The sequence below is a fragment of the Vidua macroura genome, chromosome 3 (genome assembly GCF_024509145.1).
Source record: "Vidua macroura isolate BioBank_ID:100142 chromosome 3, ASM2450914v1, whole genome shotgun sequence".
Taxonomy (NCBI): domain Eukaryota; kingdom Metazoa; phylum Chordata; class Aves; order Passeriformes; family Viduidae; genus Vidua; species Vidua macroura.
The window spans coordinates 87,072,914-87,086,187 of NC_071573.1; the positions used below are offsets into that span (position 1 = coordinate 87,072,914).

At 34.3% G+C, this 13,274-nt stretch overlaps 1 long non-coding RNA gene across 1 annotated transcript; it reads left to right on the forward strand.

Moving 5' to 3' along the window:
* Window positions 1–1,385: 1,385 nt before the first annotated feature.
* On the forward strand, window positions 1,386–9,350 carry LOC128805081 (uncharacterized). The gene is made up of 4 exons (XR_008436272.1): window positions 1,386–1,465; window positions 3,180–3,288; window positions 6,091–6,182; window positions 9,211–9,350. It is a non-coding gene; the product is annotated as an uncharacterized LOC128805081 (long non-coding RNA).
* Window positions 9,351–13,274: the final 3,924 nt, after the last annotated feature.

Genomic DNA, 13,274 nt, shown 5'->3' on the forward strand with positions numbered 1-13,274 from the left:
TCATATTAAACAAATTGCACAGCTACATTAGACATTATCATCTTCTGCCGCCCCTGAGAGATCAGTTGCCCTTCAAGACACTCTTCATGGCACTTCTGTCTTCTTTATATGTATTTATAGTTACAATCAAATTTAATTTCGAAATTTTTATAGTCTATCATTGAACAGAATTCTTTGGCAGGCCATGACAAAGGATTTTATAATTGTTTATATCGTCTGATGCAAAATTTGTAATAATAATGTCTTCTTACTATTTGGAATTCTTTTTGTTTTTAAAAGTGCAAAAGCCAACAATAGAAAACTACACTTTTAAAGCTAAAACACTGGACAAAAGGATTTTACCTGGATTTTACCTGTAACTGCAGTAACAAAAGCTTTTTTCCTGGTGGAAAAGACCTATTTCCCTCACCTGACAAACATCACTTCTATGTACTCGTTATTCCTGCACTCGTTATTCCAGTGATTAGTTGGGTGACTGTGAGAGTTATTTGCATCTTTCTTCTCTGCTACAGCATTGGTGCCTGGGGAGAGTAGGAAACCTTGGTTAATATTAATGAAATATTTTGAGATGTGGAGCAGAGCACTAACTTCTGCTGCCTGGGCAGTAATATTACTCCTCATTAAAGAGGAAGTTCATCTCACATTCAATTATAGACGCCTGAAAACTGTTTTCCAGGCAATCTATGCTTCTTAGACAAGAGAAAAGGGGGAGCAAAGGATCTGTTTCCCCCTGGGATTTGCTGCTCTCTTTACATGTACTACTGCCGACCGGCTGGAAGATTTTGTTAAGTGACTTGTTGGTCAGAGAGATGTCATATTCAGAGATGATGAATGACTCTGGGCTTCTGCTCTAAGACCTAGCAGAAATAATGCAATAGTCTCAAAGGAATATTGGAAGTTTTATCTGTAATAGCTTCAGAAACGCAGCCGCATTTATGAGATTCTAAATTCTAGATAAGTAAAAGCCAGGCAGTTTTAGTTTTTGGGAGTTTTTTGGAGCCTAATATTTTGTACACTGTTAACCCTTTTGAATATGAGTCTAATGGGGTTGCTTTTGTTTAGTAAAAGACTTCAGGGCTTGGAAGTTCAAGAACAAGAGAGGAAGCGGAGGGGTCATACACTTGCTGGTTTTTGCCTCAGCTTTTATTCAGAGATTTTTTCTAATCAGTATAAAAATACATGATTTTTTGTAAATATGCAGTTCAGAAACACATCACAAAGTCAATTCTTATGAGGTATAGAAAAAGGAGACAGCTGATGGAAATTATGAATTATTTCAAAGTTGAATTTGAATTGTGTTTGGGGTGAAGTACTTTGTTTTTCAAAACTTGTGAAATTTGAAATAATATATTTTTCCCTAAATCTCTATTTCAGTCTCATTGAAGACAATACAGTCAATCTTAAGGAGTTGGCTGGAAGGTCACACTCAAAGGCTTGAGGTCAATAGCTTGAAGTCCAAATAGAGGTAAGTGAAAAGCGTCCTCTTCCTTGGGGCTGGTTTTGGGACTGGCACTTTCTATCATCTTCATTGGTGGCATGGATAGTGGGAGAGCACCCACAGCAAGCTTGCCAGCAATGCCCAGCTGAGTGGTGCAGTTGACACTCCAGAGGAAAGGGATACCATCCAGAGGGACCTTGGCAGCCTTGAGAGACAGGCTTGTGTGAACTTCATGAAGTTCAACAACATCAAGTACAAGGTCCTGCATGTTGATTAGTGAAATTCCAAGAACAACTGCAGGCTGGGTGTAGAGTGGATTTACAGCAGTTCTGAGGAGATGGACTTGGGTGTGTTGGTTCATGAGAAGCTCAACATGAGCCAGCAATGTGTACTTGTTCTTCAGAAAGCCAAAGCACATCCTGGGCTGTATCAAAAGTGGCATGGCCAGCAGGTGGAGGGAGGTGATTGTCCCTCTACTCCACACCAGTGAGACCCCATCTGTAGTAGTGCATCCACTTCTGGTGCCTACAATATAAGAAGAACATGGACATTTTAGAGCAATTCCATAGCAGGGCAACAAAGAGGGCTGGAGTGAGGAAAGCCTGAGAGAGATGGAGTTATTGAGCCTGGAGAAGACAAGCATTTGGGGTGACCTAATTGAGGTGTTTTGCTACCTAAAAAGGGCTGACAAGAAAGCTGGAGAGGGACTTTTTACAAAGGCATGTATTAATAGGAAAAGGGGAAATGGCTTTAAAGGTAAAGAAAGTAGGTTTAGACTAAATATTAAAAAATTCCTAATTTCCTAATATTCCTCACCTAAATATTAGGAAATCTCTTACCTCCTGTGAAGGTGGTGAGATGCTGGAACAGGTTTCCCAGAGATGTTGTGGCTGCCTTACCTATACCTGTGGCTGCCCTACCTATACCTATAACTGCCTATACCTATACCTGATTACACTATACCTGTGTGGAAGTGTTTAAGGCCAGGTTGGATGGAGCTCTGAGTAACGTGATCTAGTGGAAGGTGTCCCTGTCCATGGCAGGGAGTTTGGAAGTATATGACCTTTAAAGTCCCTTCCAACCCAAGCCATTGATTCTATGATTCCATGATTTGCTGTCATATATTGTGAGAAAACATTCACTTGCAATATAGAACATAATTTCACAGTCTCTTTTTGTACTGGATATATTTGTTAGTTAGAAGTCAGAATCCTGAAGCTGAAGAATCAACAGATGCAGGGCAGGACAATTACCATACATTTTCTGGTGTTTAATGCTCTTTCCCTCACTTCCTTTTTATTAGGAGGAGAGAAAGGATTTGAACCCAATCTTAATGAAAGGATCATAAAATAGCATGTGCTGACACTTGAGAATATTAATTAAAATTCTGGACTGTAATTGATTTTTCTAACAAAACAGGAAGTTTGCTAGACTATTATATAACTTAGACCAGTTTCCCTTAGAAAGTTTTGCTGAAGTAGATGTTTTCAAATAGAAACCTAAAATCTGGAATTGGAAATGATCATTACATGCAATATGATTTGCACATATTGTTTCCCTATTTTAGACTGAAATATCATCTTTGGAGGACAACCTTCACTGCTTTAAAGTGGGGCATTATTTCTACCTGAGATACTGTTCAGTTCCTTTTTTAAGATTTCCCAAATGCTTATCAACTCTCAAGTCTCTCTCATGTACTTTAAGCTTCCTCTGTTGAATCTGATCATGACTTTATTTGCAGGTTTAGGAAACAGTACAGAGCTATAGTGTGCTCAGCATGCTAATGAAAACCGGCTCCTTACCCACAAATCCTGGTAAAGTCTTTAGTCTGAGGATGCGTTTCTACTTTGGTAATATTTTGTTTTTAATTGTTTTTTTTTATTTAATAGGATTTTTAAAAGTTTTCTAGATGATTTTTGTTTTATTTGTAGAGGGATCTTTTTGAAATTATACCATTATTTTTGGTTTTAGAACATACATTTTTAACAGTTCACTTACAGCATGGTCCAACTGCTTATGATATTTAAAAATTAAGAAACTATTAGATGAAACTTTAAAAACAATATGCTCAGCACACAGGCAATGATTTCAATGACATTTTTGGTGGAGTTGGAACAGAGAGGCTGCATACACACTCTCAGTGGCTGTATTGAAATGATGTACCATAATGGTTCCAAAGGAGCTGTTACAATCTACCCAGTCAATGATCCATGAACAAAGAAAGATTTAGTCAATTTGCAACCAATACCTTCTAACATGTTAAAAATAAACAAGCAAATGGTCCTATGCTCTGCTGGGCCACACAGAAATTTCCTCCTTTACTCACAGGTAATGCACCTATCTTCTGCCTCATCCTCATAGTTCTCCCTACTCTGTCTTCTGAAGTACTTGAAGGACTGAAAATAAGAAAATGTTTTAGTCTGCTTTGATATTATTATCAACGGTATTTTCAAGCCTTGGAAAGAAGAGTGGAATATTTGCAAATCAATATATTGTTGTGGTTTAACTCCAGCCTGCAACTAAGCCCCACAAAACTGCCCACTCATCCCCTTCAGTGGGATGAGGGAGAGAATCAGAAGGTGAGAAGTGAGATAAGTGAAAAAACTCGATGCGTTGGCAGTTTATATGCAAAACTTTGCATGGAAACAAAACAAAACAAGGAATTCATTCGCCACTTTCCATCAGCAGACAGGTGTTCAATTATCTCCAGGAAATTACAGCTCCCTCACATATAACAATGGTTTGGGAAGATAAACACCTTCCAATCCCGCCTCCTTCTTCCCTCAGCTTCATATGCTGAGCATGACCCCATACAATATGGGTTGTCCCTTTGGCATTTGGGGTCACCTGTCCTGGCTGTGTCCCCTCCTGAGTCCTTGTGGACCTCCTGTCTCCTTGCTGGTGGGGTGGCGTGAAGAGCAGAAAAGGCCTTGACTTTGTCCAAGCACTGCTCAGCAATGACTAAAACATCCCTGTTATTAACACTGTTTCCAGCACAAATCCAAATCACAGGCCCATTCCAGCTACTGTGAAAAAAAAGAACTCTATCCCAGCCAAAACCAACACAAATAGGTATTAATACTGACTTTAGGAAAATGAGTTTTCATACCCAGCATAACCACAGACATGAATGCAGCTTTTGAGTAATTATCTATTTTACCAAGTATTTTAGCTCACTGTTTGAAAGTGTGGATTTATTAACTGCTACTTGTTTAAACAGCAGTTCAATTCTAAAACTGTCTTTGATACAGATGATAAAGTGATATTTGATAAAGATGAGGCAGAGACAGTGATAAGTATCAGGGACATTTGTACTTAGAACTTATGAAAAACAATTCTATGGAAAATCCCTAGGAATCCAACATACTCTATGTAAATATATAACAGTAGACTTTTGTTTCATGATAAGTCTGTCTTTCTCTTTGTTTTAATGGCATGACACCATGAATTTTCCAAAATAGCAAAGGAGGTGTGATATCACTATTTATTATTAAGAGTTCATTGTCTGAATAGTAACAACCTCAAAGGATGCCATGTTTTTTGAAACATGTTTAATCTGCAGATGGAATTCCCATTATCTAGAGGTGAGAGGGTGAGTAATCTAGACTACATGCCTAAATTTGATGTGATAAAATGTAGATGTTGCACCTAAAAAGCCTGGAGTGCCTAAGATTCTTTTTGTTCAAATTTTTATACCATTTAGATTTCTAACTGTCTAATATTCCAAATAATTTTTACAGTTATAATAAAAAGACAATACATTTCAGGTCTGAGTTGTCTGAGTTCTATTGCCTGTCAAAGGGGATCTGGAACACATATTTAACCTGTAGAGTGTAAACAACTGTATATATGCATTTAGGAGAGGAAAAAATGCTGAAATACCGAGATTGCTTATCTGATATTTGTACAATCTCCATGACCATATGAATATTGACAAAACACTGCAAAATCAACATCAGAAAACATAAGTTCTTCCTATAAATACTTGATAAATATAATAGAATTATAGGATCATAGAATCATCAAAGCTGGAAGAGACCTTTAAAATCATCCAGTCCAACTGTCCACCCAGCAGTGCCACTGAGACCCCTAAACCACTGAACCACATCACCCAGCACCAGACTGGGACACCTCCTGAGCATCTCCAGAGATGGGGACTTCACCATGCCCCTGGGCAACCTATTCCAATGCCTGACCACCCTAACAGTGAAATTTCCTTTTTTTTTTTTTTTTTTTTGGGTTGCTTGGAGGACTTTGAACAGGTGAGGAATTGAGATAAGAAACTGATAAATTCTTAGGAACCCTAATTATTATGCATTAAAAAATTACCAGTGAGCCATATAGTTATGGAAGAGTGAATGTCATTATCCTAGCACTTCTGCTAATTCTTATGTTTTAAATGAAAAAACAAAAAAGAACATATAAGTAGTTACTAACTGAAACTGAACATATGGAGCTGCAATTCAAGTGGTAATAGTCCATAATTCTTTAGAAATATACTTATTTTCTTTTACTATGTCTTAAAGCTTTAGACCTTGTATATGGACATGTTACACAGAGAGGGCTATAAAAATTATTCCAACTCATAAGTTGTCTGATGCTTTTTTACTAAAATCTGGAGTTAGAGTAAACTATTACTCATTCCTGAACAGGTTGACAGTTTTAATGAAGTACTTGACTTAAGATGAACTTCTAAAACATATGATGCTGAACTTTATATCCATCACACGTAAAAAGGGGAAAGGTAAGATCAATTTACTGTAATTTCTTAAGACCTAAGTAGTTTCTGAATTCAAATATGACTTGATAAAAAAAATAATTGAGCATATCTATAAAAATATATATAATACCAAATACTGGCATTCTCCCTAAAAATAGAATTCCAGTACATTTTCATTAAAGATATGTTCACTATTATGAATCACTTATTCTTAAAAAACATTGCTGCTTTTTATTAAGTATGAAAAAGACACACATAAATTCCATATGCTACTTAAATTCTTAGCAAAATGTGTGTTTTCAAATATGATCACACTTTTTCAATTTTTCACTAAAAATAACACAACGAGACTGGTAAATTTTAGAAGGACCTATTTATATGTTTTCATCAGAGCCCCATTTATTTAGTTGAATATAATTCTTAGATAAGATCCTCTTTCATATGTAACTTTCACATATAGCACATGTTAAGTGAACCTTTCTATTGCAAGACTTGTATTATGTTTTATTTTATGAAAACACACGCAGATGCATATAGAAGTATACATCTACCCATCCAGCCACACATCCATCAGCCTATGTATTAACAAATTAATTTATTAAGCATTTATCCTTCAAAAGTGATGGAAATTCTGCACTAAACTAAGGAAAAAGAATAGGTATGTGTTCTCTGCTTTAATTAATTATTATTCTGCGTTGGAAAAAAAAAGTCTTGATCTAAACAATACCAATCAAATATAGGAAAGATAACATCTGATGCAATCTGTCATAAACCCAGTGAGTTCAAAATAATGCCCCTAATTTGTATATGTATACCTGATAGACATGTGAATCTTTAAAAGTATTTTAATATATATGAGTATTCACTCACTCTATGCACTTTTTATCTGGTCTTGGGATTTGAGTCCTCACAGATTAATTTATTCTTTTGAAGGTTCTGAAATAAAATATCTCAGTTTCTTCCGTGATGTAGTCTACCTAACCTAAAATCTAACAATATCCATTTCTACATTTCTCTAAGAAATTCTTGTAATTTCTGTAGAAGACATAGATTTTCAGGACCATTTCTTTTCCAAGTATTTGATACTAGAATTCTGTAAAATCTTAGTTTTAGCTGCTTTGATTTGAGTTTCTTTTTAGTCCATCTCTCTCTTATTCTTTTGTCACTCTTACTTACTTAGCTGGATTTTATGACTTTAGATTCAGGTAAACAAAAGTCAGTGCATTTCCAGACGTTGGTATAGAATAACTCCTGATCTGAACTTCTGTTTCAATTAAATTTGATCATTCTAACAATCAAGAGAATTTTTCTGCTTGTCAGAAGATTCTCCTTCAGAAGATTTCTTCAACTACTATAGATAAACGTAAGGTTATCTTTTTACTTTCCATAGGTAAAGACAAGACATATAAGAAATGTCTTGAAGATCAGCACATTTACTTTACTGTAGAATGTACACAGTTACAGCATGGTATAACTCTTCATGTAGTAATTCAATAATAGGAATAAATACGTGCAGTATCAGCAGCATCAAAATAAGTTTTACGCAGCAATTTAGTTGCCATAGCATTAGACTTTTCTGGGTCTTCTGCAGAAAGTGTGAAAGCTCATTAAATTGCCTATATTTTTAAAAGAAGTAGGGCAATAGCGGTAGAATCTTGAAGACTTCATGTTTATTTAGTTCCCTTTCTTTCTTAATATGAGGTGATTTTGCTCACAGAATCACAGAATTATAGAATCATTAAGGCTGTAAAAGACCCTTAAGATCATCAAGTTCAATCATTCTACTAGCATTGCCAACTCTACCTCTAAAACATGTCCCTAAGCGCCATGTCTATACCTCCAGGGATGGTGACTCAAAGCACCTTATCTCACTTGTGTGCATATGGCATGAGCAGTGAGATATGCACTTAGGTTAAATGAGTGTAATATTAATAAACAATTATGAGAATGAAGTACTAAAGCTAGCTGTTACAGAAGAAAAAGGCCATGAAGTTGCCTTGTACATAGGTAGCTCATTAAATTTTAGGCAAAAATCAACTCATATTCAAAACTGTCCAAGAGAACTCTGAATTGCAAAACACTATTTTAAAATGTAGTTAACCTTTATTACTTACATAGGATAGGCAGGAAAGTATTCATAGGTTTTTGAACTTTTTTTTTTTTCTCTTAAATTATATAATCACTAATAAATATTATAAAATCCCTCAAAATAAATATCTCATTGCTTTGTAATTGCATTTGCAACTCATCTGATGGAGTTTCTCAAAATGTCTTGCAAAAAAGTAAAGCATTTTTTGGAGCAATTAACATTCTGTATGTATGTGAAATTGTATGTATACATGATAGAGGTATATATAGATTCTGTGTGAAAAAGGTGTTATTAAAGATAAAAATGTTGAGTGTAGATTTCAAAATCCTTACAAGAACTCAGCAGATGCCACTGAGTTTTACAGAAAAGTCTGTAAACATATCAGCATGAACTGCAGTATGTTCTCCAATTCTAAAAACAAGTTAGTGCAGTATTTCAATGCCTTTTTTCTTTTTATATTTTATTCTTTCTTGGCTTTTTTTTTTCTTAAATTTTCATGTAAAATGTACAACTTTAAACTTAAACATATTTTGACTTTCTTACATTTATAAAATTGAAATAATGCAGAAATTCAACTATAATGAAATTTAAAATCATGTTTGGAGGCTTATGAATGAAGTGGTATGACAAAATAATACAAGAAATGCTGTTCCACAGGAATCATGACAGAGCAACAGACAGAGGACAACATTTAGCTTACAAACTGGTTTCCTAAACTCTTGGGTTTGATAATGCTACTTGTGCTATAGTATGAAAATACTTTGTATGCTTTTATAAATGACTGTTCCCATAACAGAAACGTAGTAGAGCTAAGATTTCTGTGATGCCTTCAGTGCTGTGAAGGAGATTTCCTACACGAACTCAAAGAGCCAGAAGACCAAGCACATAAGAGTTTCATGACTATAAAAGGAGATGGCATAAGGTGTCCCACTTTTTGACTTTGAAAATCTGTTCCCTATGCAGCTGATGGCACGATGACTATTCTGTTACCTGGTGACTTCTGAGATTTTGACATTTGCTTTTGTTCTCTGCTGGAAGGAAAACAGAAGTCTTTGTGGAGCACTGTATTAGACTGGTATTCAGGGCAAATACAGGACTCTCAGTGTGAGGTGAGTGCTCTTGTCCCCTTGTATGTGAGGGGTTTTGAATTGTTTTGAATTGAGCAGGATAAGAACTTGATCCTCAGCCTCCCATGTGTTTGTATCTTAGGCACCCAACATGAGAGTCATGTTACTTGTCTTTTTCCAATGACACCGTACCTTAACTTAGTGAAGCCTTTACCATGAGAAACTGCTTCTCTGGGAAATACACGAGATGTTAAAGTTGACATTAAATTCACTGTTCTGGTGAATCCTGGTGTTTGCTTCATTAAAGGACAATAAACACTTCTGAATACTTTGGGAGCCTCTTTTTGGTTTTCAACCCAAATTCAAGCAGAGAAAGGATATACAGTATAGAAAAATGGATTAATAATTTCACACATGTGGATTTATTTCTCTTTAATTGTCTTTTTTAAAGTGCCTAATGTGTTTCTTTCCATTACAAGCAGTAGTATGGCATATGGTTTAGCTCGTTTAGCTCTGAAATGATAAATTTTTTATTATATACTGTTTTGTTATAAACTTTTGTTATGTGATGGATTTCCTTTGTTGCATTTCTTTTGTGGAAAAGCAAAACCTTCAAATGAAGAAGTAACAGTCTTGCCATTCCAAAGAAAATCAATATAATTTCTGGTTTCTTCTTCTGTGTAGTTAGACTTTGTCAAATGTATAGTATGCATCTGCAAGCCCTTCTGGTGTTCAATTATTTTTTTACTGCAAGCACAATAAAAAAATATAATATACTTTTATTTAGAAAATGAAAAATGAGAACTTGGACACTTAATTATAGTGCACTGAAAATGCTGAGAGGGTTTATCAATATTTCTGGGATTTAATTTTTTTTTTTTTTTTAAGAGAAACATGCAATAGAACCAATAGGTCTATTTAAAGGCAAAGGGGGGCTGCTTTCCCCATTAAGTAAAATCATGCCTAGTGAAAATGCTTGTTCACCCTGTTTTGAAATACTAAAAAAATGAAAAAATAACTCCAAATTATAATGCCAAAATTCTAAAGAAAAAAAATACTTCTACCAACCAACAAGAGTACTCTTTCAACTAACTTCCACAAATTAGGTTCATTGTGTTGAATACTCAGTTTCAGACCTGTGGTTTTTTTCTCTGTCTCTTTACCCAATTTACTGCCTTTTGAGTTATAGCATCATATGGTTATGGAAAGCTACTTTGAGGAAAGGAAATAAAAAAATTTCTGACCTTGTGCTAAAGCAAATTTAAATTGTCCTAAGCTGGAATGTGAAAGTACTTATATGGCATTTTGAAATAAAAGCAAATAATGTTTTAATGTTATTACTCTACAACTCATGAAAAAGTGAGACTGTTTATTTTATGTATACAATGGGAGATGACAGTACTGCTACACAAAATAATAAAAATACAGAGAGGAAAATTGGATATTTATTCTTGCAGCGTAGGAACAAATGAGTACTCTCAAAGGAAATGAAAAGCAATTAATGCAAAATTTATAAAATAAAACAGGATTTTTTCCTGTTTCTTTTTTTTCACAAAGTGTCTAATCAGATTTTGGAAGTCATTTGATCAAGTAAACCACTATCAATATCAGCCTTTGATTTTTTTTTAATTAGTGTTTATAACAGTGCTGAAAATTCTTACATAAGATAAATTTCTGAAGCTACTTATCTTAAAAGATTGAAAAATAAGTAATTTTGCATTATGATGAGAAATTCCTGTTTTTTTTCCTTTTAATATTTTTATATCAAATATAAACAGACAACTAGATTAGTTGGTTATTGTTCTTCTCTAGCATAGTTTTCCCTATAGTCTTACAAAAAGATCTTATTTTCCTTCCCTTTTTAACATTCAGTTTCCAGAAAACAACACAAAAGTTTATTGAAACTATTTTAGCACAATCTGAATTCAATGTGAACGCGATTAAATAAAATAATTTTTTCATTTCCTTCCACTACATAAAACTGACCTTTACAAATCCCTATGATTTTAGTAGTGAAAGATACACTGGGAAAAGAAAAATTTGCATATTCATTAGAGAAACATAACCGAAAAACAGAACAGGCCCATTTCAGCATTTTGCTGTAAAAATTTAATCCAGACTTGAACATCAAGATTTATAATGGTATGCTTTGTTTCAATTTGTAGATTTTGTAATTGTTCTGAAAGAAAAACACTGTAATTAATCAGAAAAAATCAAAAGAATGTTCAACAATATGTTTCATAGTTCAAGTTTATTGGACATAATTAGTATGGTTTGGCTTTTTCATTTTTTACAAGTCACACTTATACACAATAAAATGTATTACAGTCATGGCATGAATTTTTCAAACTTCAGTCAAGAAATTATTTTCCAAAGTACTTTTTATGTTGCAAAAATTTCTTAGACATTCAAAGGAATTGCAAATATCTTTTCTGGTGATAAAAGCAATAAACATGGAGCATGAGTTCCCTTTTCTTTGCCTGAGTCTCACAAAAGGCTACTCATGGATGTCAGCAAATCACAGATAAGACTAGTCATTGAAAAATAGGTTTAGAAGGGATTGTAAATTGCTATACAGCCCCTCCCTATATCACCATCTGAGTAAAAGATAACTTTTCTTATCATGTAAAATAAAAATCTTCATTCATGGAGAGTCATGGCTTTTTCAGGCAATCTATTCTAGCAGGTTTTGGAGTAGTGAGCTTAGGTAGGCTCACAGACACTTTTATACATTGTCTGAAGTGTTACTCTGTTGGCTTACCTATGAAATCTCAAACGTAACCTGCTCTGAGGGCAGCACTGTGACAGTGAAATACTATTCAGCTGATTTCTTGGCTTCCATAGCTGAGAAAAGCCTCAGAGATCTTTGCATGTCAGTGTGAAAAATAACCATGATCTCAGATATATTTTCAGTATCTACTTTCCTAATTTTTATTTTTTGAGTGCGACTTCTGCTTTTTATTGGATAATCAACCCAAAATCTCTGTGCTTTGCTAAACAGTGTTGGTTGCATTTAATTTTTTTTTCCTGGCATTACCAATGCATTGTTCATGCTTTAGAAATCATTATTTATTTCACTGTAATATTGAAACAAAATATAGTAAAGTGGAAGACAAATTCTTTGGTAACAACAGCTTTGAGTATTTTATTAATCAAGTATTCCATACAGCTGCAATTTTGATCAGAGTTTGATAGCAACACGTGCCAGAAAAATGGAAGAAATGTTTTCATACAGTCATTCTCCAAGGCCTGTTTGGCAAAGTGCAAGCAAAGGGAACACAAATCACATATTTTCATCTCATTACCTTTGTTCCAGCCACAACATTTGTCCCCTCCTTTTAACAGATGATATTTCAAGAAGCTACCAGATGCATTTTATCATATATTCCTGTGTCTGACAGTGGCTTGCGTACTTGAAACTTGTGAAACGATTACAGGAATATTGATAATTCTCACATTGCCCATCAACTTATAGATCAGGGGATTTCTGAGCTCATGTTTTGATACAACATTAAATGATAATTTTTAATTTGTTGTTGCTGTTACATGGAACTCCAATACAGTAATTTTTTTATATGTACTTTTATCCTTTATATTTTATGGTGATTTTTTTTTCAATCAGGTGTGAATAAAGGATCTCTTTGTTTTCTCTTAAAATGTCCCCCTTCCTTATGATATCCTTAGAGAATAAACAGTTACTCCCTATTCAGTTTGTTTTAGTTGCGTCTATGATGTTATGGTTACCTTTCATAAATACCTTTCAATCATTTTTTTACAGAACAATGCATCTTAATTTATTTAATCAAAACTTAATCAAGATGTTGATCATCTGTGTAATCTTTCTTTGTACTTTCTTGAGTTTATTTCTGGGATAGAAAGGACTACATACAAGATATTGCTATAAAAAGAGCTAAACCAGTGTAGTATAGCTTAATGTTTTGGGGTTTTTTTTAACTCCTA